We start from the raw sequence: 25791 nt of genomic DNA, 5'->3' as shown, positions 1-25791 counted from the left end.
ATGTATTAAAAATGAGGATACAACCTCTATATAGTGAAATTCACCAACCAAACTTAAAATAAATACCTGTACATGCATTCACCCCCCTGTTTCCTGGCCGAAAGTTGCAGTCGACGGCATCAGGAGCCAGGGGTAAAAAAAAGCATGAAAATCCACTTAAAATTACACAAACGCGTTTCGGCCTAGGTAGTAGCCTTTGTCAATGTGAGAGGTAGCAAGCCGAAGCCCCTAATGCCCCCCTTTTAAATACGGTTCAAAGAACCTTGCATCCTCCAATCATAGTGCACTATTGAACAACGCCCTTCATGTGGCCTATCTGTGCTGTTTACAGCCGGTCTGTGGGCATGTATGGCTTATGTGCAACATGATTGGTGGACAAAGTAATTGCATCACGAAAATCGGCGTAAATCATACACATAGCTTGACAGCTTATGTATGTATCGATCTAAGTGTGTATTAGTAGTTTCCAGTTATTTTCCTTCGTATTCTTGAAGTTACGGGATCCGGATTTTTGTAAACTGTAATGTTTTAGAGACAACTGTGTCATGTATACACGTATTATCTCTTAACCATGATGTGTAGTCATTCAGATCGAAATATGCTGTAGCACACATTCCGTATCATATCATCCCTGTATAGTATGGATGCACCGAAATGAAAATTCTGGACCGAAACCGATACCGAAAATTCAGGATGATCCTGGCCGAAAAACTGAAACGAAACCGAAATAGTTTTTTTCTTTTTTAACTACAGTGTGTGCGTGTGTGTAGCTGAGAGAGCTTGTAGGCGGGAAAGCTCCAACAAATGGACATGGTCACTTGTACAGTAGGGCGTGATCTGCAGTGAAACTGGAGCTCTATAAGGAAGAGCGTGGTTATAGCCAGACAACAATACGAGGTAGACATGTGTTTTGTTTTTGGGTGTAGTTATCCGTGCGATGAGCGTGGCTGCACCTGATCGTCTCTCATCGTATCTCCGCCTAGTTCCTGGTTCGGGTCTCACACTGACCCGTCAGATTATATGTCTGGAGCCCCAAATGGAGTCTGCCTGTCACCTATCACCAGGACCACTGGACTTAGCTACAACCTTACGTGCAAGGTGGTTATAGAAAGTTACTGTGCTTTTTTGTATACACTGTCTGGTGGGTGCTAATTTGTACCAACTGTGTGCGGGCTTATGCTTATAAAGTGTGCACGCATATTTGCCTCAGGCGAATAGAATGTCTACGCACAAGAGGCTGATGTATGAGCACTGTATAGAAGGCTTAAAGATATTCACTGTGTGTGCTTAGGGCTGTTTCTGATAATATCAAGTGTTTATAAACATGTTACTTATCCTCCTTTGATATTTGTATTCACTATTCAGAACTTTGGTTTCCTTCTCTGCTGGTTTCAAATATCATCATGTAATGGTACTTATGTGTGTGCTCTGTGTACCATGCCAGTGCTGTGCTGTTCACCTTATGCTAAGAATAGACATGTAACTCAATAGAACAGGGGAGGGCTGTACATTTTTAGCCATTTTGGTCCTCTTTGGGCCGAAATTGGAATTGCACATTTTCGGGGGCCCAAATTTTGGTGCATCGCTAGTATTATTCTTTATTTAGTTCTGTGTAACAGAATCAGATTTAACCGTTTTTGTTTTGTTACCAATTATCAAAATAAAGTATAGTCCTAGAAAACTATTATTATATGCAAAACAGTAAGTCAAGTAATGAACTCAAACAGCAGCTCTAGGCTGGCATCACATTTAAAATATGCTACACAATAATTTTGCCAAAAATAAAAGGCAAAAAAACCAAAAACCGAAATAACAAAAAATGCTATTTTCGTCCGCAGAAAGTTTCTGCGGCCGAAATTTCGGTGCATCCCTACTGAATAGTAACTTTCAAACTATTCTACAAGTAATAAAAGGGCATCTTAACTATGCTATATAACACTGTCGATGCTGGTGATAGCCCATTTGTGGTGCTCACAATATAGCACTAAAACCTACTTTCTAATGATAGTCTCATAGTGAGAATGTAATCACTGTCAGGACTATAATAGGACTAACTAATGATGTGATGTCTTGTATGGGCGGCATTAGTGGTGAATACTTACTAGCGATCATAGATACTAAAAAGGTTCGTCAGTTCACATTATTGGGTTTGGGTCAAATATGTATGTAGACCCTAAATCAAATCAATAGTAAGAGTAAATTAAAATACCCACACCTCAGTATACTATCAAGTGGTAAATATACCCAGTGTGTTACATTACTAAGTGTGATCACATACCCCGAAGTGTAGTGATATCAATTTCGAAGCTATAATTATTACGATATATTGGAAATAACTATAATAATGATTAACTTATTGAAGCTATGTGATGATATATTACCCCATATTGGGCTAGTTAAACACATGATCACCTATAGTTAAATCAATTCCCAAAAACCGTATATCATACCGTAAGTATCAAATACAGCTCATATCACAGGTGGTGGTGTCCATCTACCATAGGGACAAAAATTAATATCACTGATTACGTAATAGTCAGCATGATTTCGCTAGTATTGATCCAATGAGATACACTAATAATTTGCAAGAAAAAAATTTATGTATGATCACACATCAATGTTCATTACAGAAACCCCCCAAAATTATTGTCTTCATTCATCCCGTGAGGCATAGTAGAATTTAGTCTGAATATCCAATTTGTCTCCTTTTGGATTGTTTGTTTGCACCCCCCACCTCTGAAGCCTGGTTTCACTTGCTCCAGTCCCCCACATATAAAGGTTCATGTGCCACCTCCATGATTAGATAGAAAATGTCTAGTTACCCTGGCTATTTGTTTGCCATTATCCAAATCCTTGCATGCATTGCGGATATTACTATGATGTTCCATCATGCGTGTACCCAATTTTCTAGTGGTCATCCCAACATAGAAATGTTCACATGAGCAAGATACACAATAAATCACATTTGTGATTTGGCAGTTAATGTGTGTATTTATCCTCCATTTTTTTTTATGGAATCTATCAATCATGAATTCTTTCTTAACCATATATTGGCATACTTTACAGTCTCCACACGGAGCAGAACCCCTATATAATGGTGTTTTTTTTTAGCATTTCTGTTGAAGTGACTTGTGGTGAGGCGGTCATTAAGGTTAGGTGCTCTCCTAAAAGTGAATAAGGGTTTTTCTGGTAGCAGTGATCTCAAGTGTTCATCTGCCATTAGAATATAAATATGCCAATGTTTGTTGACAATATCAGATATTATTTCACTTTGATAGTTATACGTGGAGATGAATCTGAGTGTGTTTGTGGAACTACGTTGTTTGTGTCTCAAACCATCTCTATCCTTTGTAAGGTCCTTATTGTATGCCCTAGCCAATTATTTTTTTAGAGTATCCACATAGTAACAATCTGTTTCTCAAATCTAATGCTGCCTTTTTAAATGAATCTAATGTGGTGCTGTTCCTTTTGATTTTTAGGTATTCACCATATGGAAGACCTCTTACAGTTGAGGGATGGTGGTGACTAGATGTATGTAGGATGTAATTAGTAGCTGTTGGCTTTTTATTTACATCAGTCTCAAGTTTATTATCAACCTTCTTGATGGTTAAATCTAAGAATTCTACATCACTCACACTAGACGTTAATGTTAGAAAAAGGCCAAAGGGATTAGCATTGAGTGTTTTAATAAATTTCTCTAGTATTTCCACCAGTCCAGACCATATAATCAGGATATCATCTATATATCTGGACCAGTGGGATGTGTATTGGGTGAAGCTATTTAAGGAATCATGAAAAACTACCATTTCTTCCCACCAGCCCATGGCAGTACCACATATTTGTAAAAATAATTTATCGTCAAATACAAAAAAGTTGTGGGGTATAGAACAAATTTAAGCAGTTTAATTAGGAAGTCCTTGGTATCTATACTTATTTCTGTATTTTTCTCAAGAAAATAAGCTACTGCTTTACAATCCCACTCTGTTTGAATACTTGTGTAGAGCGACTCAACATAGCATTTCACCAATAACGAGTTAGACGTAACAGTTATATTCTGTATTTTGTTTAATATGTGCATGGTATCCCTTGTGTGTGAAAGAAGAGCTTCTACCATATACTCGAGTCTCGTATCTAAATATCTGCTAGCTAATTCCATGAGAGAACTGATCCCGGACACGATCGGTCTCCCCGGCGGACAGTGAATTCCTTATGAATTTTGGCTAACAGATATAAGGTGGCAACCTTGGGATTCTAAACTTTAAAGAATTTATGTTCTTTTTATTAATGCATCCTTCTGCTAAAGTATAGTTGATTAACTTATAACTTATTGTATTGTTCTGTTGGGTTTCCCCAAGCATTTGTAATTTTTAATATCACTTAAAGGGCCACTAAACCCAAAATCTTTCTTTCATGATTCAGATAGAGAATAGAAATTTAAACAACATTACAATTTACTTCTATTATTTATTTTGCTTCATTTTTTAGATATCCTTAGTTGAAGAAAAAGCAATGCACACGGTGAGCCAATCACACAAGGCTTCTATGTGCAGCAACCAATCAGCAGCTACTGAGCATATCTAGATGTGCTTTTCAGCAAAGAATATCAAGAGAATAAAACAAATTAGATAATATAAGTAAATTAGAAAGATGTTTAAAATTAGATTCTCTTTCTAAATCATGAAAGAAACAAATGTGGGTTTCATGGCCCTTTAATTGTCTGTTGGCTTCTGCCGTGTACATAGGTGTAGGCCATATCACAATATTCCCTCTCTTGTCACTATTCTTAATTTGGACATCCATTTCTAGTTTGGATAAATTGGCTGTAGGAATATGCTTAGAGTCCTTAATGGATAAGATGTCATTGCAAACCAAGTTTAAAAATGTGACCGTGTGTGGTGAGATATTATTGGGTGGAACAAAATGTAATTTTGTATGCAGAATTTTATGCCAATTATTATAATTGATCAAATCTTCGCCTACTGTTTCCGAATCCCCCAGCAGAGTAATAAGGTTCTCTAATGCTGTTAAATCAGCCTGATTAAGTGAACCTATATCTGCACTGTTAGAGAAGTATTTTTTGAGTACATTTTTTCTGGCAAATAAGTGAGTATCTTTAATGGCTTCAAACTTGTTAATTTGGCTGGTGGGTTCAAATGACAAACCCTTGCGTTATTGAGCACCCAGGGCTGAGCAGGTAGCGGGGTCATGGGATGTGTACCCGGTTCACTTCTGTGTTTTGTATATAATTATTTGTATATATTTTTTTATATTTATATATATATATATATATATATATATATATATATATATATATATATATAAATGAAAGTGAGTGGAAATATGATGTGGATGATACTTTACTAAGTCATCCAACTTTAAATATATATAACTGAAATAGAAAGCTGTGTAAATGGTTATTTATTTTCATAACTTAGGTTTAATGAATCAATGATGTGAGATATAGTTTGTTGCTGGAACTAATAAGGGCTCTATTAATCTTTTGTATAGCATATTCATATATTAGCCCTTACCGTGCACTACATAGTAAGTGTATCCCTAAATAGGGAACACTATTATACTCTATGTATTAAACCCTCAACACTTACAATACTAGGAGTGCTGGTACTTATATACATTATATATATATATATATATATATATATATATATATATATATATATATATGAAAAAGTAAACTCCGAACTAAATGGTCGCATAACTTCAGAGCTCCAGCTCTGAATATTTTAAAACATCCCCAGGTTATCAATAAGAAAAGAAAAAGGGACCACTTGAATAAGATACACTGAGGGAACTAATATATGTTTCTGCTGTGTGTATGATCTCCAGCCCAGATGCAAATTGTTATAGTCCTAGGCGGCGGCCTAACTGTAAAATTCATGACACCCCTTCCAGGTAGTCCGGAAAGTGCAAGCTAGACATGGCTGTGGATCAGGAGACAATATGCTTGTTTATACAGACTTGTCTGCAGGAGTCTGAATCTCAGATGAGCATTAGATTTGAACACCTGGGGTCCTTCATTGAGACTACTGCGACACTGTGCAATGTCTCTAAAGTCAGAAGGGAAAGTGGTGACGACATTTTGTTTAACCGATCACAAGTATTCCTACCTACTCAACTGATAACCACTGAGGACATTGTTGATACTGCTTTGCTGGACGGCTGTGAAAAACCCTCCCCACCAAACTGTGTTCTAGATTATGGGGATGTGGCCGGCCCTACACTTCAGGAACAGCAGTTTTTATTTAATCGGGAGGATGCCTCAGATAAGAAGAGTATATTGAGTGACTGCAAAATCTGTGTTCAGCGGATCGAAGCCTCTCTACACCCCAGATGTTCCCAAGATGGCGAAATGGTGTACACAGATTTTGATCTACTGCTAGACATTGACATCTGCCTGCTCCTTTTCTTGAAAGAGAGGAAGAGGGGAATGCCTGCTGCTGACGCTGGCCTGAGTCTTGCACTACAGAGACACATGTTTCTTTGAGAGATTTATGTCCAGAGCTGTTTCCTCCCTGAACGATCAGATAGCTGCTTATATTCCAGTAACCTGTTTGAGACTAACACCCAGACTGGTGTGGGGTAAATGATTTAAATGCTTCAGTGCTCTATGTGAAGCTGACGTCCGGACTGGAGCTGGGTAAACAATGTTTGAACTGGTTGCTAAAATTCCTTAGGGGATCCCGGGACAATTAGTGTTTACATAAATGATGATCCTAGGATCTGACATCTAGCCCTGACAGATGTGCAGCTGTGTTTAGGCTGTGTGATACAGGACATAACCAATATGTCATTACTGGGCTAACAGTTTACTGAAAAAAATAAGCTATTGCCATTCCTTATATTGTATAATCATTGTTTTTGCAGGATTGATTGCATTTTTTTATTTATTTTTTTTATTTTATTTTCTGCTCACCATTTTACCCTACATTATCTTCCCGAATGCTAAATATAATTGTAGTGAGAGTTGTTGGTCTGGCTCTTAGGAGAGTAGGGAAGTGCTGGGACAAGTTAACTTAAATGTTTGCATATCTGCAGTTAATATTACCTTAGAAATTACAGCTGGTAGGTATAGCCCCACCTGTCAGCAAAAATCTATCACTTGTTTTTTTTTTTTTTTTTTAATATTTATTTATGGGTGCCAAAAGAAACATACAGTTGAAACAAGTTATAATACAAAATTAAAAAAAAAAACACAAAAAGGCGCTACACAGGGCGCCATACATTATATTATCATGCATATAAAGAAAAAACAAAATATGACATCTTGATAACATAATATAACGTCTATTTCAACTTGCGATTTCACATAGAGATTAAAGCGTATAACAACATAGCGACGCCTCACTGGGCGTTGTAGTTATCTTCCTAATTGAAGGAAACCTCCTAACATAGTAAAATAGACAAGGGTAATCTGTCTGTTCCATGTATTACAAATATAGAAGTACATAAACATTTGAGTAAGGAAATATTACGCTTGTATCATCGTGGCACTTTACATTTATACAAACAAAATGTGAGAAAGAAAAAGGGAGAAAAAAGAAAGAAAGAAAAAAGAAAGAAAGAAAGAAGAAAGAAAGAAAAAAAAAGAAAAAAAATTTCCCCCCCTCTCTCGGACTCTCCCCCCCACTCCCAGATCCTCTGTAGGACTCCAGGAGGGTCGTTGACCTGTCCCACCCCCTACGGTAAATTATTATGAGTCTCTGTAGTTCATTATCCAGTCAGCTGGAAAGTCACCTAGTAATACCAAGTCGCTGAAGCATTCAGAACTTAAAAAAGGATGTAATAAAGTCTTTTGAATACATTCCGAATATGTCTTAATTAACGGTAACCATCCAATTAAGAATCTCCTAATTTCCTTTTCACTTGCTTCTCTGAGATGAAAAGACTCGAAAATGATTTGCATCTGTACGTCTTTAATAAACACTGAGAAACCGGGCATTTTTCTGGCTTTCCAGTTTTTCACTATAAGTTGTCTCACCAGTAGGATAATTACATTTACAATTTTTCTCTGAAATGGAGAATCCATGTTTGTACAGTTGAGAAAGAAGATGTTTTCTATATCAAAATGTATGCTAACTTTATATATACTACTAATCCAAAAAGCCACCTTCTTCCAGAACTGCCCAACCCTGGGACAGAAAAAAAAAACATATGCAAAATGTCTGCATTAATAAGGAGACATTGTGGACATAAAAAAATTTGACTAGTGAACATCTTGGACATTTTCAAAGGCGTACAGTAGAAATTATTAATTAGTTTCATGTGACCCTCTTTCCAGCTCACAGGTATGCGACATTTATTAACTACTTTACAGCTGACCCTGATTTTCTCCAGGTCAACTTTTGGAATCAATAGACTCCATTTTCCGTAAAGGTTTTCTAACATGGAATTACTTTGCTTAGCGAGCATAATACTATACAATAATGAGATTGAAGGTTTTTTTTAACTCTAGATATAATGATACTAGCTCTAATCTCAGACCATGCGACGATCCCCCCGCCATCCCACCTTCGAGACTTTATATAATGATATAGTTGTGAATACGCAAATATGTTATTACATGGAAGGTCAAATTGACGTTTTAAATCATCAAAAGATATAATTTCTCCTGTTTCTGTAAAAAAATGGTGAACTAGACTGAGTCCTTTATTGGACCATACTCTAAATACCTTCTGCATATTCCCTGGGGTAAATTCGAGATTACCCATTATGGGTAAATATTCCGAAAAAGAATAATCTAAGCCTGTTAAAGTACAAAGACTTTGCCAGGCAAGAATTATATTTTTAAACAATATTAAGGTCTTAATGTTACTAGGCATTTCTTTTATCTGCACATGTAGTAAAGCTTTAGCTGAAAAGGGGGAAACTAAGAAAATATCAATATCTTTGGTGGAGGATCAGCTTGTTTCTGCAAGCCAATCCAATGCAATTTTCCCTAATGCGGCAAAATTATAAAACTTTGTTAGGTAATGCTAATCCAGCCGCTTCATACGTTTGCATCAATTTTTCTAAAGCAATTTGTGTTTTTTTCTTTCCATGCCATATAAATTGAGAAAAACTTGAATTAAGTTTCCTTAAATCCATTTTCTTTAATATTAAAGGTAAATTCTGCAGTGGGAAAAGCAACCGGGGGAAAAGAATTGTTTTAATTAGATTAACTTTAGCAGATATCGATAAAGGAAATGCCGCCCAAAATTTCAGATCAGATTGATTTTTTTGTAATAGCGGATGAATATTAAGTACATATCATCTTTCTCGAATTTTTGTAAGAAGATCCCTAAATATCTTAATATGTCAACCTCTTTAAACACTGTGTGAGCTATCTTAGTATCCATTGCATAGATCCACAATATTTCAATTTTATTATAGTTCACTTTATAGCCGGAAAATGAACTAAAAAGATCAAGACATTCCAGTACTTTAGGAATAGCCTTGGAGGTATTATACAGACAGATCAAAAGGTCATCAGCATATAATAAAGTCTTGAGGGTAGTTTCGCCAATAACGATCCCTTCCAACACTTCCCTTAGCAAAATAGCAAGGGGTTCCAATGCTAAATTGAAAAGAAGGGGAGACAATGGACACCCTTGCCTGGTACCTTTTTTTAATCTTATCCCCGGTGTTAAGGAGTTATTAATCAACAAATAAGATATGGGGCTCTGGTATATATTACGTACACAATGAACAAATTGATTTTTAAATCCAAACTTACCAAGAGTCTGAAACAGATATTCCCATTCAATTGAGTCAAATGCCTTAACTGCATCAAGGGTTAAGAGCGCCATATCATATCTGAATTGTTTACCTGTCTCTTTATTAGAATTCCAAATATGATCTAACAAAGTTATAATTTTCCACGTATTTTTGGATACATTTCTAGAGGCCATAAACCCTGTCTGATCTGGATGTATAATTTGATCAAGACATTTCATTAGTCTAGTTGCTAGAATCTATTACTTGTTATTCACATGCTTGTCAGATAGTAAATTCTTTTTCAGATGCCTTGAAAGTTTTTGATAGGTAGGAATGTAGATCATGCCTATTTAATGTGCACACAGTAGAACATCTTGTTAAGCAATATGTGCCTACAGAAAATTGCTATTTCTGATAACTATGTGATAGATTGTTTTATACTATGAACAAAACACTCGCCCTGTGTCCTGGACACTTTAGAGGACATAGAGATCTATATTTATGTTACCAAAATTACAGCTGACAGTGGCTTGTAATTAATATAATTTGCTGTTCCTATGGCAATCTGACATAAGGAAATGTTTTATTATAGGACCGTTATGCACATTTGTGAGCTATGGTTTTAATATTATTGTAGGTTATATAGTCATAATATAGGACAGTGCATCAGTTATATGCAGCTCTGTTCTGACTTGCATACCATACTCTTATATTTCAAGCACTGGAACAATGCCCAAGTTCATAAATATAGTTCTAATACTTTCTGGGCCTAAGAGGGGCCTTGCCTTCTTGAGTTCTAGTGATACCTATATATCAAAAGCAGTAAATGCCCATATACATTTTTTCCCCCCAGTTATGACCCACTATATATGGTTTCATGGGCCTAATACAGTTAATACTCTAGAGATCAGTCTTTATCCGGGCCAGGTTGGTCGGATGGGCCTGTGCCTAGGTAGTAAGATTTGTAAGTGTAGTATTAAACAGATGCTAGGCTTACTTATTATTATGTAGTTATAGTGGCCTGCTGCATCCACATATATATACTGAGGAAAGCAGTGAAATAAGGTGAAAGTGCCTAGTTGTGTAAGGGACTTGTAGCAGGACACACAATTTTTATTGTAGAACCCTATTGGTAACATGCATCCATACACAGCCATTGGTGGTAATACTGAGATTTATATGGTTATTTAGTTGTTCTAGGTCAAAAGTGTTTTTAGTGAGCATGGCATTTACTGCAGCAATGAGTCATTCCCCTGCTAGGTACTCCTCTCCCACATACCTAGAAATATTGCGGTTAGGGGTAACTAAAATCCTCCGCAATTCAAAGCAGAGTTAGGTAGTCTCTGCCCTAACCTAAGCACTAAATATTATTTACCTTGTAGCTAATGGACCCTGCCATTCATTACATTTTTCTCTTTGTAAACTTAAGGCAGGTGTTCTTAGCATATTTACATATAACAGCTGCACTTTGATATAAATGTATTGTATATGCCGACTGTATATTTTAAGTCTCTTTCTAAGTAAAACCTCTGCCCAGAATCTTTTGTACTTTTTTAGTACAAGTTTATATTCAGTGACTACTTTATAAGTTTTAATCAGCCATTATCTGGCACCCAAAAGCCGGTTCATTAGTTACAGTTGTTAATATTGTGTTAACTATATGACCTATGAATGGTCTATTAGGCCATCCTCCTATATAAAAAATAAAACTAGGTTCTACCTTTTAGATGGGACCCGAAAAGTGGCCCCCTATTTATCATTGGCCTTCCATAAGTTGTAGGATTATGAAGGGTCCAAAAGTGGCCCTCATTCTCAGCCAGAAGGTGTGTTATGTTGTACTGTATGATGTGATTACCATTCAATGTGACTACTGTTGTTGTTTGAATTTATGTATCAGTGTTTCACATTGACGGATGTTCTTTTATTTTCTGTACTGCTTGGTGAACCTTAATAAAAATTATTTAAAAAAAAAAAAAGGAAACTCCAAGGTAAGGTAGATTCAATATTTACAGAAGTATACCATGCACAGCCTTAAATGAATAAGTAAAATGTATAACATTTATTGGTATGCATTTAAAAGTACAACTCACGAATTTGCGGTAAAGCTGGTGACGTCATCTGACGTGTTTCATGCAAATCTCGCACTCTCTCAAAGATAGATTAGGACAGGTGTTTCCTACCTTAAGTAGCCACAGAAACCTGTCTTTAAAGGGACATTAAACACTAAATACATGCTAGATAGAATGATACATTTAAAGAAAAGATTAGACCATGAGTAACATGTAGATATATTTTTTAAAGTTTCATTAGTTGTTTAAAAAGTGACAAAATAAGTGTAAAGTTTTAGAGTCTGTAAAACACTGGGAGCTGCCATGTTGTAACTTGTGTTACCTTCTCTGCTGTGGCCAATTAGAGACAGTTATAAATAGGTCACTAGAGTGTGCAGCCAATGGTTGTTCTGGATTTAACAGTGTTCTGCACTTCCATTTCTAACAGGAACTGAAAAGCTCACAATTTCAGAATGGAATTGCAGGCAAAAAGGACACAATAAATAATGAAAGTATATTGCAGAGCTGTTTTAAATATACAATTTATCATTTTATATTACCATCTCAAAGTGTTTAATGTCCCTTTAATCATGACATTTTTGGCGTGGGAAAAGAAAAAAGCACTACTTTTTCAGGCAATTGATTTTTTTTCCGGCCAATAAGAGAGGGGGAGATAGATATAGACAACTCCTAGATAGAGAAGTCCAATGGATTATTAAATTTGGAACAAAAGAGCCCTATGGTATAAAATATAAGTGGAAAGATTAAAAAAAGCTGGCGCTATAGACTCCCCTATAGCCAAATACAAAGGAACTTCCTCAAATAAGTTCCAAATTAGACAAATCTAATTTATATAAAGAAAATATTTAGTACTGGTGCTCTGGGCAAGGGGTAAAGAAATTAATTTGAAACCTGGCTATGAGGATATTTCACAGTTAGATCTGGTGTTGTAGTATTAGTGAAAAACACTCCAAATGTCTGGGTGTTTAAATCTCATTTAGGTATGTCTAATATTGAGATAATAATACAGTAGATGTGTACTACTACTAATAATAATAAATAAGTAAATCAATGATTATAATAATACTGAACTAAAATATGTGATCGATTAGACTATATAAAAAGAGAGAGATGCACTCAGCTGAGACAGAACAAAAGCTAGAAAAAACTTCTGTGCCTGTTCATTTTAGGGTGCCACTCAGGGTGCATACTCTTTTAGCACACTATTCCCCTTCACAGAGAAAAAATATCCTGTAGCATATCAGTCTGACCCTGCCCAATGACAGTCCAGCACCTAAATACCAGGCAATTCTTCTCTGAACAAGAGAAACAACAACAACAACCCCAGACGATCGTTTCGGCCATCTGTGGGCCTCGTCAGTGAGGTGCAGTCGCATCTCTCTAAGGGCATGTGTGCAAGGAGTCCACGTCTGGTTTCCCCTTTTACTCTTAGGGAGACTCAAAAGCAATTTGTATAAATATAAAAAGAGAGAAAGATGCACTCAGCTGAGACAGAACAAAAGCTAGAAAAACTTCCGTGCCTGTTCATTTTAGGGTACCACTAAGGGTGCACACTCTTTTAGCACACTATGCCCCTTCACAGAGAAAAAATATCCTGTAGCATTATCAGTCTGACCCTGCCTGATGACAGTCCAGCACCGAAATACGAGGCAATTCTTCTCTGAACAAGAGAAACAACAACCCCAGACGATCGTTTCAGCCTTCTGTGGGCCTCGTCAGTGAGGTGCAGTCCCACAGGCAAGGAAGTTTTCCAGCTTTTGTTCTGTCTCAGCTGAGTGCATCTCTCTCTCTTTTTATATTTATGCAAATTGCTCTTGGGTCTCCCTAAGAGTAAAAGGGGAAACCAGACATGGACTCCTTGCACACATGCCCTTAGAGAGATGCGACTGCACCTCACTGATGAGGCCCACAGAAGGCCGAAACGATCGTCTGGGGTTGTTGTTTTTCTTGTTCAGAGAAAAATTGCCTGGTATTTCGGTGCTGGACTGTCATTGGGTAGGGTCAGACTGATATGCTACAGGATATTTTTTCTCTGTGAAGGGGCATAGTGTGCTAAAAGAGTATGCACCCTGAGTGGCATTGAAAATGAACAGGCACAGAAGTTTTTCCAGCTTTTGTTCTGTCTCAGCTGAGTGTATCTCTCTTTTTATATTGATTAGAATATATAATTAGTAGTCTAGAATAAGTATTTAGGACTAGCTTGAAAAAAAGCAAATTACAAAAATACATACCCTTTAATAGTAACCATAAACAAATATATCAATATCACAGATGTATAATACATATATAATTAAGACATTAAAACATTTCATCAATGAATAAATCAAATGAGCAAACCAAAAAGGAAAAAAAAAAAAAGTAATACAAGGAAAATAATAGTACAGTATCTGATATATAAATAGCACCTAATATTCATATAACACCAAATCTAATACCAATTGAATAACGAGAATAAGTATAAATATAAAAGTGCATAGGGGTATATCTGCTAACACTGGACGTCCAGGAGATAAAATCTATCAAAAAGAATACTATGTGTGCACTACATAGGATTAAAAAAAATAGTATGGCCCAAAAATATATAAAAATATGAGAATATATAAAAAACGCTGAAAAGGGAGGAGTCAGTAGAAACTTAGCATGGTCTGTAGAAACTTTGCATTGATCTTTAAAGAGTAGATGATCGTAGTTAGTCAATAGGATGTATAAGGCAGAAAAAATTTAGTTTCACGATGTATAGTGGTCAATCTGACTTATAGTGACCAATGTATAGGAATAGAGGGTACCTGCACGCTACTTACTCTCTGTCAAGAGAGCGGGCGTTAACGAAGCTGTGAATGGATCGTCTCTCTAATATTTGAGGTTTAGATGTGTCAGTTGTAATGGCTGTCAGTCTACCTCTATGGTTAGTAAAACTTGAAGTTGGAGTAGTGGAATCCTCTGGACTTCTCCGGACCGCTACAGCGGTGTAGGCGTTTTAGCTGTGCGGATAAGTGCTGCTTCCTTCTGTGCTATCGCATGTCTATGGCGTCTGTCATCACTGGAATGTTACGTAGGCTGCTTCAAGCAATCAGCTGTTTTCGGCTTCTGAGATCCGTCTAAAGCTGTGTAGTTCTTTGCTGGAAATTTTCTCAATATGAATAGATTGCACTCCTAAACGTGGGAATATTATACCACCTCTACTGTCTCAATCGGTATCAGTTTGTTTGATATAGGGGTTTGTCAATAAGTGAATCCCCAAAGTCAATGTGGTAACAAACACAATATGTGCAATGTACACGATATGTGCAATGTCTGATGTAAGAGGTGAATAAGTCTCTCTCCTGGAAATCTCTTCCTTTACACACAATCAACGCGTTTCACCCCTGGGGGCTTTTTCAAAATGTGTGTGATGTGTACTTTTAACGTTTATATAGACCTCAATTACTTCTGATAGGTTCCGTTAAATGAGTCGATTGGCCTCAGGTGAATCCTTTTTGAAATAAAGGTGGATTACACTAAAGGTGGATTAGGACATCAAAATATAAGGATGCTTTATATCTCTCATCATATTCTCTACATGGCGACATTCTGTAGTGAATACACTAGTCCTAAGGGCTATATACCAAAACATTTTTTGCTTGCATTCTATGAATATCAGCCGAATAAAAAAGCAGAATAATAGTATGAAGAATGTCTAACAAATATTTGCTAGTTATTATGGTACATGGTTAATATTGTAGTTTCTCAACATTTTGAAGAAAATCACTAAATAACACCTGTGTGTGTATGTATGTGTGTATGTATATATAAAACAGATTTTTATGGGAAATAAATAATAGTTCTAGAAGAAAAAATTTTCCCTTGAGCAGATACTCATAGGGACTGAAGTTATTTGTGGTACTGTTATTATTATTGACATATTGGCATCTTGTTGGATTTTTTAAAAATATGATTTTTCTTTCGGTATATTTCAAGTAAAGAACACATATCTATGGATTGATAATATTCTGGGTTTTGCCGATATTATTCTTGTTTAAGACTTATATCTATTAGATATTTCATGTATCTCTAATCTTTTATGTAGGAGATCTATTCGGGCTGGGATATAGAATAGGCCACAGAAAACAGAATTGTGTGAAATGCATCTATCCTCTTGTTTGCAGGGGAGTAGTCAATGCACTGGTGTGACACTGTCTGAAAACTGTATCCATACATATATAAAGAGTCAGTGTCCCCTTAATTATTCATACATAAATGGCGTTCCGTCTAACTCAGAGTTGAGTCCTAGTGTAAGGATTCCGCTTCATGTTTTACCTATGCCTTTCCCATTCACCTTATGTATGGATTCCACTCCATGTTTTACCTATGCCTTTCCCATTCACCTGACTTCAGCCTTACCTGTACTTAAGGCATCAGCTGACTGCAGACAGGTGCTTAATTATTAAGTTTCTAGACTAGCTCTGAAGCGTGTCTGTTTTCCACTTGCTGTGTGTTTTTTCTGAAAACAAACCAGTCTGCTTTTCTTCCAATTACTGAACCAGCTACTACCTTGGGATTACTTATTTTTTACTGCCGGTTCATATGCTCATTTTGCCTACAGAAAGTTTTACAGAGGCGAGTTTTTCTTTTTAGCGTGCACGCTACAACAGAGACTTATTTCATACTGCAGTATGTTTGCTGCCGTCTCCCTCTGAGTTGCTATCTCATCTGAGCCACTGAAGCGTTTCTCACACACCGGACTTCAACCTCTCTTCCACTGCAACACAGTGCAACTTTTCTACAAACAACCTCCCACGGACTAAGTACAAGGACATCTCAGGATTAATTCCGCTTCTATTACACACCATCCGGTGACTGGGGGTAAGCACTGTAGTTACTTTAAGCTGTGCTGTACAAATAAACCTTGAACTTTGCTTTTCCCTGCTGCACTACTGACCGCAAGACTATCAGCACATGTGTATACCATTCTGTGACAAACTAACTAACAGTGTCTAAAACTGAGAGTTACACTTCACACTGAACTGTTATATCTTACTCCAGCACTAATAGCAACACTACCTGCTTTCTGGAACTCTGCTTTTCTTTATCAAGATTTATCATACTGGGAGCTAGCTGAACTCTAAAGATTGCTACTAAGAAATTGATTTATTTTTTATATTTCTTCTGATCCAACCTTTGTTTATGTCTATACTAATGCTGTGACGTTCAACAGCATATGTGATTTACATCATTCGTTGCCAGACAAGTTTCTGATCTGCAATTCAATTACTTGAGAATAACAACTTCACTGAAAGCAGCTTGGTCTATGCTGTTCAATAGTCCATTTGCCAAAAGTGATACAAATCATTTATTTTGCATACTCTGCAGTTGAGATCCATCCTCACTCTCCACTAAATCCTTACAGAATAATTAAGCCTTAAAAAATATGGATCCAGCAGAATTGCCCCAATTCGTTTACAACCTGTCTAAAAGAGTAGATGAACTCAGTCAAGGCCTTAGAGATCTAAAGGTTGAAAATGAGACTTTAACTAAGGTTATAAGAGAGACAACTCCTCCCAAAGCAAAAGCTGCTGAATCTATTGTGGAACCACAGATTGCAGCACCTGATTTGTTCAATGGTGATAGGAGTCTCTATCGCCAATATAGGAATGCCTGCCTCCTCACTTTTAACCTTAAGCCACTCACATATCCTAATGATAAGATTAAAGTGCTCACAATGATTACCTATCTACGGGGTGAACCCCGAATCTGGGCAGACACGCTCTTTGAAACCAACGATCCTATTCTATCATCCCTACAGTCTTTTCTAGCAGTCATGGATGAACTTTATTCAGACTCAAATTTACAATTGACTGCAGAAAGCAAGATGCGGAAACTAAAGCAAGGCAACCGTCCTGTTGAAGTTTATATAACGGAGTTTAAACAACATGCCATTAACTCCCAATGGAACGTGATTGCCTTAAGAAACCCATTTCGCCTAGGACTCTCGGAAGCAGTTAAAGATGAGCTAGCCCGAACTGATCTCCCTGACTCCTTAGACGGCCTCATGAAGCTCTCAATGCAAATAGATAGAAGGCTTCGCGAAAGGAAGTCAGAGCGTCAAATTGGCGATTCTTCTTACTAAGAGATCATTCCATCCTCCTCCAACTGCTTCTTCATCAAGTGTGCCTGAACCTATGGATATAGGCTTTATGAGGGGTCCATTGACCTCTGAAGAAAGGTTTAGAAGAAAATCAAAAGGACTGTGTATGTATTGTGGAAGTCCAAACCATCCTATCCGCGAATGCCCCTCCCTACGTAAAAATAAAAATAGTAAGTCTCTCTTACATTTGACTTCAATGATTGAACATGATAAACCAATTCACTGTACTTTAACCCTCTCTTTACAGTGGGACAGCAATCGCATGACGAAAGAAGCTATAATTGACACAGGAGCCCAAGGGAATTACATAGATAAAGCTATTGTTGAAAAAAATAAAATACCTCTCATCACTAAATTGTCTCCTGTCTCTATACGGGTTGTAGATGGGTCTGAAATTTCTTCTGGTCCTATTACTCAGCATACAATTCCCATTCTGGTATCCACCCTAGGTTCACATCAGGAATACATCACCTTTGATGTTATTACCTCTCCTCTATTCCCCATTGTACTAGGGTTGCAATGGCTTCGTTTACATGAACCTGTGATCAATTGGAGTTCTTTGGAAGTAAAATTTGATTCACCATATTGCCAGCAAACCTGTCTAAATCATTCCGTTCTCTTCCATTTGACAGAAACTCCACACATACCTAAAGTATATGAGAAGTTTGCAGACGTATTCAGTAAGAAGGAAGCTGATACTCTACCTCCTCATCGGTCGTATGACTGTCCGATCGACCTCAAACCTGGTACCACTCCTCCCTACGGTCATCTCTACCCTCTTTGCCAACCCGAGCTTGATCATTTAAAGACGTATTTAGATGAAAACTTAAAAAAAGGTTTTATACGTCCTTCAGTCTCTCCAGCAGCAGCCGGGTTCTTCTTTGTAAGAAACAAAGATAACTCCCTTCGACCAATCATCGACTTCAGGGAACTCAATAAAATTACGATAAAAAACAGGTATCCCCTACCACTCATCCCCGAACTCATTGAACGCCTCCAACATGCCAAAATCTTCACCAAATTAGATTTAAGAGGGGCTTATAACCTTGTCCGCAATAAGAGAAGGGGATGAGTGGTTGACCGCTTTTAGGACAAGATACAGCCTGTTTGAGTACCTGGTAATGCCGTTCGGGTTAACTAACGCCCCGGCCACATTCCAGTATTTTATTAACGATAAATTTCACAATCTTCTTGATACTTGTGTGGTCGTATACCTGGACGACATTCTAGTGTACTCAAACATGCTTGAAGAACATGTTAAACATGTTAGTTGGATACTTTCCAGGCTCCAAGTTCATAGGCTATATGCAAAGCTAGAAAAGTGTGTATTCCACACCAAGGAAATAGATTTTTTGGGGTACTCCATTGGCCCAAAAGGTATCCAAATGCAGGCTAACAAAGTAGATTCAGTAAAAAACTGGCTACAACCAAAAAATAGGAAGGAACTACAACGTTTCCTCGGGTTTAGCAACTATTATAGAAAGTTTATTAAAAATTTCTCTCAAATTGCTAAACCTCTCACTGTACTCACCAGTTCCAGTACACCTTTCACCTGGAACTCCAAGGCAACTGAAGCTTTCAACTCATTAAAAAAACTCCTTCTGCTCAGCTCCAATACTTCAATTTCCTGACCCTTCTCTCCAATTCATTTTGGAGGTGGATTCCTCCGATTATGCCCTTGGAGCTGTCCTCTCGCAAAGACGCAGTATATCCCAACCACTACATCCAGTAGCTTTCTATTCCAAAATTCTTTCTGCACCTGAGATGAACTATGCTGTTGGAGAAAAGGAACTCCTGGCGATAAAACGTGCCTTTGAACATTGGAGGCATCTCCTGGAGGGCACCGTCTTACCAATAATCATCTACACGGATCACCGTAATCTCGAGTTCCTACAAAGGAATAAAACTCTCTCTAGTCGACAGGTAAGATGGAGCCTATACTTCAGCAGGTTTAACTATCAAATCATCTACAGGCCCGGCTCTAAAAATGGAAAAGCGGACGCACTTTCTAGGAAAGACCCTAGACCTCCAAACACTCAGGAATCTACTTCTATCATTCCCCCAGATAGATTTTTGGGTCTACTGTCCACTTTCAAGACGCAACTTCAAACAGCTTTACGGTCAGATCCTCAGCTACCTCAACTCCGACTATCTCGTAGAAACAACCTCTACTATCATGGGACTCTCTTGTATGTCCCCGAGATTCTTAGACCTGCTCTAATTAAACAACATCATGATCCACCTCTCCTTGGACATCCAGGTATTATGAAAACAAAGGAACTTCTCAGCAGATCCTACTGGTGGCCAAATTTGGAAACATCTGTGAAAAACTATATCTCAAACTGCTCCATCTGCATTACTTCCAAAAAGGAAAGGGCCAAGCCGTATGGACATCTTCTTCCAATTCAAATACCTGATAGACCTTGGTTACATCTCGGCATGGACTTCATAGTTGAATTACCTGTGAGTTCTGGTTTCAACACCATTCTAGTTGTCACAGACATCCTGACCAAAATGGCTCATTTTATCCCATTTAACAAACTTCCCACTTCCAGTGAGACAGCACAACTCTTCTTAAATTTGATTGTCAGATACCACGGAATTCCTTCCATCATAACAACTGATAGGGGTACTCAGTTTACCTCAAAGTTCTGGAAAAGTCTTTCTGCTCAACTGAAAATTGATCATCGCCTAAGTACTGCCTTCCATCCACAAACAAATGGCCAAACAGAGAAATTAAATCAATGGCTAGAGCAGCATCTACGCTGTTATTGCTCTTATCAGCAAAATGAATGGTCACAATACCTATATCTGGCCGAATTTGCCTACAATAACTCGGTTAATTCATCCACCAAAGTTTCACCCTTCTTTGCAAACTATGCTTTTCATCCTCATTTCTCCCTGGAACAAACAGATAACCCAAATTCTCCTTCTGTAGATGATCTACTACAGAAGCTCGCTGAAAACTTCCACTTCCTAAAAACAAATATTCAACAGGCTCAGACCTCACAGAAGAAATACTACGACTTACGCAGACGACCATCACCATCTTATGCCATAGGCGATAAAGTTTGGCTTTCGACAAAAAACATCAAAATCCCTGTTCCCAGTAAAAAACTAGCAGGATTATATATCGGACCGTTCACTATCACTCACGTTGTTAACCCAAATGCAGTTACTCTGGACCTTCCTACTTCTATACCCATCCATCCTACTTTTCATGTGTCCCTTCTTAAACCAGCTTCAGATGATCCTTCAGTGAAAACCATTTTACCACCTGTGAATGTGATAAGATAAGATAAAATAAGCCCTAAAGGTGTGAATTAATATATGTGGTGCCACTCATATATATTAGACCCAAAATAAATTGGTAAATAAAGTTCATATAAGGATATGTATACTCTTCCTGGCACTCTTCAATCTTCTGTGTGGTCTCTCTTGATCCTCATAAAAAAGAAGAAATATGCCACATAGCGTAATTCTGTAATTTTGTTGCAATATAAAACTTGTGTCTGTGCAAATGGTTACTCACATGCGGTGGAGCTATAACCAAGCTCAGGTAGAAGCGCACACCCACTTTTATACTGTTGGGTAAAACAGATTCTTGTTCTGGTTGTTCAGATAAATGAATTTATTAAAACATCATATATAAAATAGCGTCACCAGACCTGCTAACAACACCTTTTCTGATAAGTATAGGCAATACAGTGTAGTAATTGCTCAATATGAGCGTAACAGAATACTAGAAACCGTGGTAAGGAGTATAGAAGCTGAACCACACAACCTCCCCCAGAAAGTCCAGTAACTGTTGCTCTTCTTATTGGTGTGCAGGTACTTAGGAAGGCGCCAGGGAACGATAACTCCAACGTACGTTTCGCATTAAGCTTTATCAAGGATGGTGTGCGCATGTCCAAAACCTTAATTTAAGTCATTCAAAATCTATAAACCGGATATCCGGTACAATGTCCTCCATCTTAAAAATGGGCAAACATTTCGGTGTGTGGTCATCATAAAACATCAAGTAGAGATATTCACAGTGAAATAATGATAGTGATAATTTGGATACCTTAAAGAAAGAAATAAAAAATACTAAAAGAAAGAAATATTTTAGAGACCATGAGGATTATAAAGAAAGAAAGGAAAGGAACTTTAAAATCAAGAATATGAGAGTAAATAATTATAATAATGGTAAAGAAAAATTATTTGTAGAGAATAGAAATAGCGAAATGAGACCCGGATATTACAATAGAAATACATATAATAATAGTAATACAAATAAACATCATTATCATACTCTGGCACATAGAGAGAGAGAAAACTATTACTCACATAACAATGAAAAGGATTCCAGACAAGGGTACAAAAATAATCAACATCAGTCAGGGGATAGGAATTATGCACAACATAAGGGGAATTACCACCGTACAGAACAGGAAAGGAAGGAAGATAATGAATGGCAGCAACCTAGAAACCCCTTTAAAAAACAAAGAGTTTATTATCAGGAAGATATCCCTACATATAACAGATTCGAGGACCTAAACAGATTTAGCTCAGAGGAAGATGGGGAGGTTTTTTTAGAAGCAGGCAAAAGAAAATACAATCGCACAAACTCGGATCTGTTCAACAAAAGGAGAAGGAATATGGACAGAACAGAGTACTAAGAAAAAAGAATAAAATAACTAATAAGAACATAACTGAAGTAACAAATAATGACAACAAGAAGACAGGAAAAGGTATCTTCAACCTATCCAAGATAGAACTAACAAGAGCACAAACTTCTGTTCTGGACAAAGGTCTTAATTTCGCACCTAGCTATAGAATCAATAAATTTGATACCTATATAGGAGTACAGAAATTTATACGCAATTTATGTATCAAAAAATACTTTCTTAACAGTCCTATTGTGAACAATAAGATCCCTGACTCTAATAAATATAAACATGCAGAAGTCAAAAATAGGTCATTATTTAATCCCACGCAATATAGGTCAGCCCCAAAGGAAACATTTTTAGAATTAGTTCATAGAGACATTAAACATCTCAAAACCAACTACACTTCAAATTTGACCAAAGTAGAACAAATAGCACTTAAAGAATTACAGGATAATGACAAGATAGTGGTGAAGCCGGCCGATAAGGGCGGAGGCACTGTTATAATGGACAGTGAAAAGTATAATGAAGAGTGTCTCAGACAACTGAATGATTTAAATACATATAAAAAATTAGACTCAAATCCTGTTTTTGTTTATAGAAAAAGAATTGAGAAATATTTGAACGAAGGACTTAAAGAAGGTATTTTAAACAAGAAGGAGTATCAATATTTATGCAACCAATTCCCCAAAACTGCCAGTTTCTATATACTCCCTAAAATCCATAAAGATCCCATAAACCCTCCAGGGAGGCCCATTGTGTCTGGGGTAAATTCACATACTAGTAATCTATCGGCATACATAGATTCATTCCTACAAACATACGTTAAGAATACAAAATCCTATTTGAAAGACACCATTAGTATATTAAATCATCTGGAAGACATCCAATGGAATAAAGAGTGGATGCTAGTCACTGGAGATGTCACATCCCTATACACCATAATAGATACAGAATTAGGGATTACCTCAGTACGTGACATCTTAAAAGAGGATACCACCCTTGATCCCAAACAGTTACAATTTATTTTGGATGGCATTAGGATCATCCTAGAGACTAACTACTTCTGGTTTAATAAAATATATTATTTACAGATAAGTGGAACGGCGATGGGCACCAGATTTGCGCCCAGTTATGCCAACTTATATATGGCCAATTGGGAAAATTTGTACATCTTCAATTCCCCCTGGGCGCAATATCTGGTGTCCTATCGTCGTTACATAGACAATCTGTTCCTGATTTGGTCAGGAACGGAAGGCCAATTAAACGAATTTAAGGAATATTTAAAATCTAACGAGTTTAATATAACCCTTACATGGAACCAGAGTAGAACAAAAGTAGAATTTCTTGACTTAGAAATATATATAGAAAATGAGGGATTAAAAACAAAAAACTTCTTCAAAAGTATTGATGTAAACAATTATATTAATCTAAACAGCTGCCATCAAAGACACTGGCTAAAAAATATACCAAAGGGACAGTTTACGCGCCTTAGGCGCAACTGTAGGGATGAAGCTGTTTTTCACACTCAATCTAAAATACTAAAAGAAAGATTTATAGAGAAGAATTACCCAAGCAATTTCTTAGAAGAGAAAATAGTAGAGGTGGCAAACTTGGACAGAAAAAATCTACTCCAGTATAAGCAAAAAAACAACTGGACATCAAAAACAGAGAATTCAGCAAGTAGACTGATCTTACAACACAGCACCCAAAGTAAAGAGGTGAGAGAAATTATACAAAAACATTGGGGAATTTTATTTAGAGATCCAAGTCTGTCTGAACTCATAGAAGATAAACCGTATATAATGTTTAAAAAGGTTCCAAATTTAAAAGTACAACTCACACATAAAACAATAAAAAAGACAGAAGGTATTAATTCAAATAAAAACTGGTTACCAACATTACAAGAAGGTTTTAGAAGGTGCCAGTTTTGTAGTGCCTGTAAAGAAATGAAAAAGGGACCCAAAATTTGCAATAAATTTTATTCCATGGATGGAAATAGGCAGTATAATATTAACCAAGTCATCACATGTAACAGTAAAAATGTAATATATTTGTTACGCTGCACGTGTAATTTAATTTACATAGGACGCACCTCCAGGCTTTTAAAAATAAGGTTAAATGAACATATATACAACATAAGGAAAGGTTTTCAGAAACATACACTATCAGCACACTTTGACAAAAAACACAATAGAAGAATAGAGGATCTTGAGTTTTTGGGCATCAGGAAGGTAGAATCTGGGTGGAAAGGAGGGGATACACAGAACCAATTAGGTCGTTTGGAGATGAAATGGATCCATATTATGGATAGTCTTATACCAAATGGCCTTAATAAGGATTTTGAACTTCACCACTTTCTATAAACAACATATATGCCAAACAACATACTCCGTGACTCTCCAACAAGCAATTTTGAAGTATCCAATTAAACATAAAACTTCCTATCCTTAGTACTAATGTATCAATATAAAACAGTAAAAGCTGACGATTCAAATGTATACATTTTAAATCTAATCATATTATCCGGTAGTAGTCACTAACATTTGCAAATTTTGTGTAGATGAATCTTTGTAAGATGATTAGAAATGGGATAGATCTCATTTGTACAATGCATAAGATTCAGTTTTTTAGTAACAATGAGAACATTACGGTTACTAAATACATTTTAGGATGTACACCTTTAAGATGTATATTTCCCTTTATGCTCCGTATTTACACATTTTCTATTTTCTATTTATATGGTACGTTATATACAGGACAAGTTCGTCTAATGAATTTTAACAAATTTTTTCTTGTCAAATGTTTTTAATTTTAATATTTCCTTGTCGAATGTTTCTATCCTTAACAATGTTTATGCATATATTGATGAATGCTTTCACTGTGAATATCTCTACTTGATGTTTTATGATGACCACACACCGAAATGTTTGCCCATTTTTAAGATGGAGGACATTGTACCGGATATCCGGTTTATAGATTTTGAATGACTTAAATTAAGGTTTTGGACATGCGCACACCATCCTTGATAAAGCTTAATGCGAAACGTACGTTGGAGTTATCGTTCCCTGGCGCCTTCCTAAGTACCTGCACACCAATAAGAAGAGCAACAGTTACTGGACTTTCTGGGGGAGGTTGTGTGGTTCAGCTTCTACACTCCTTACCACGGTTTCTAGTATTCTGTTAAGCTCATATTGAGCAATTACTACACTGTATTGCCTATACTTATCAGAAA

The 25791-nt window shown here is 36.8% G+C and overlaps 1 protein-coding gene across 1 annotated transcript in view; it reads right to left on the bottom strand.

Moving 5' to 3' along the window:
* The window catches only part of THUMPD2 (THUMP domain containing 2), a 156886-nt gene that overhangs the window by 89668 nt on the left and 41427 nt on the right, over positions 1-25791 (bottom strand). The gene's annotated exons all lie outside the window — the stretch shown is intronic.

This window comes from Bombina bombina, chromosome 4 (assembly GCF_027579735.1).
Source record: "Bombina bombina isolate aBomBom1 chromosome 4, aBomBom1.pri, whole genome shotgun sequence".
Lineage (NCBI taxonomy): Eukaryota > Metazoa > Chordata > Amphibia > Anura > Bombinatoridae > Bombina > Bombina bombina.
This window is presented reverse-complemented; position numbering and strand designations above follow the sequence as displayed.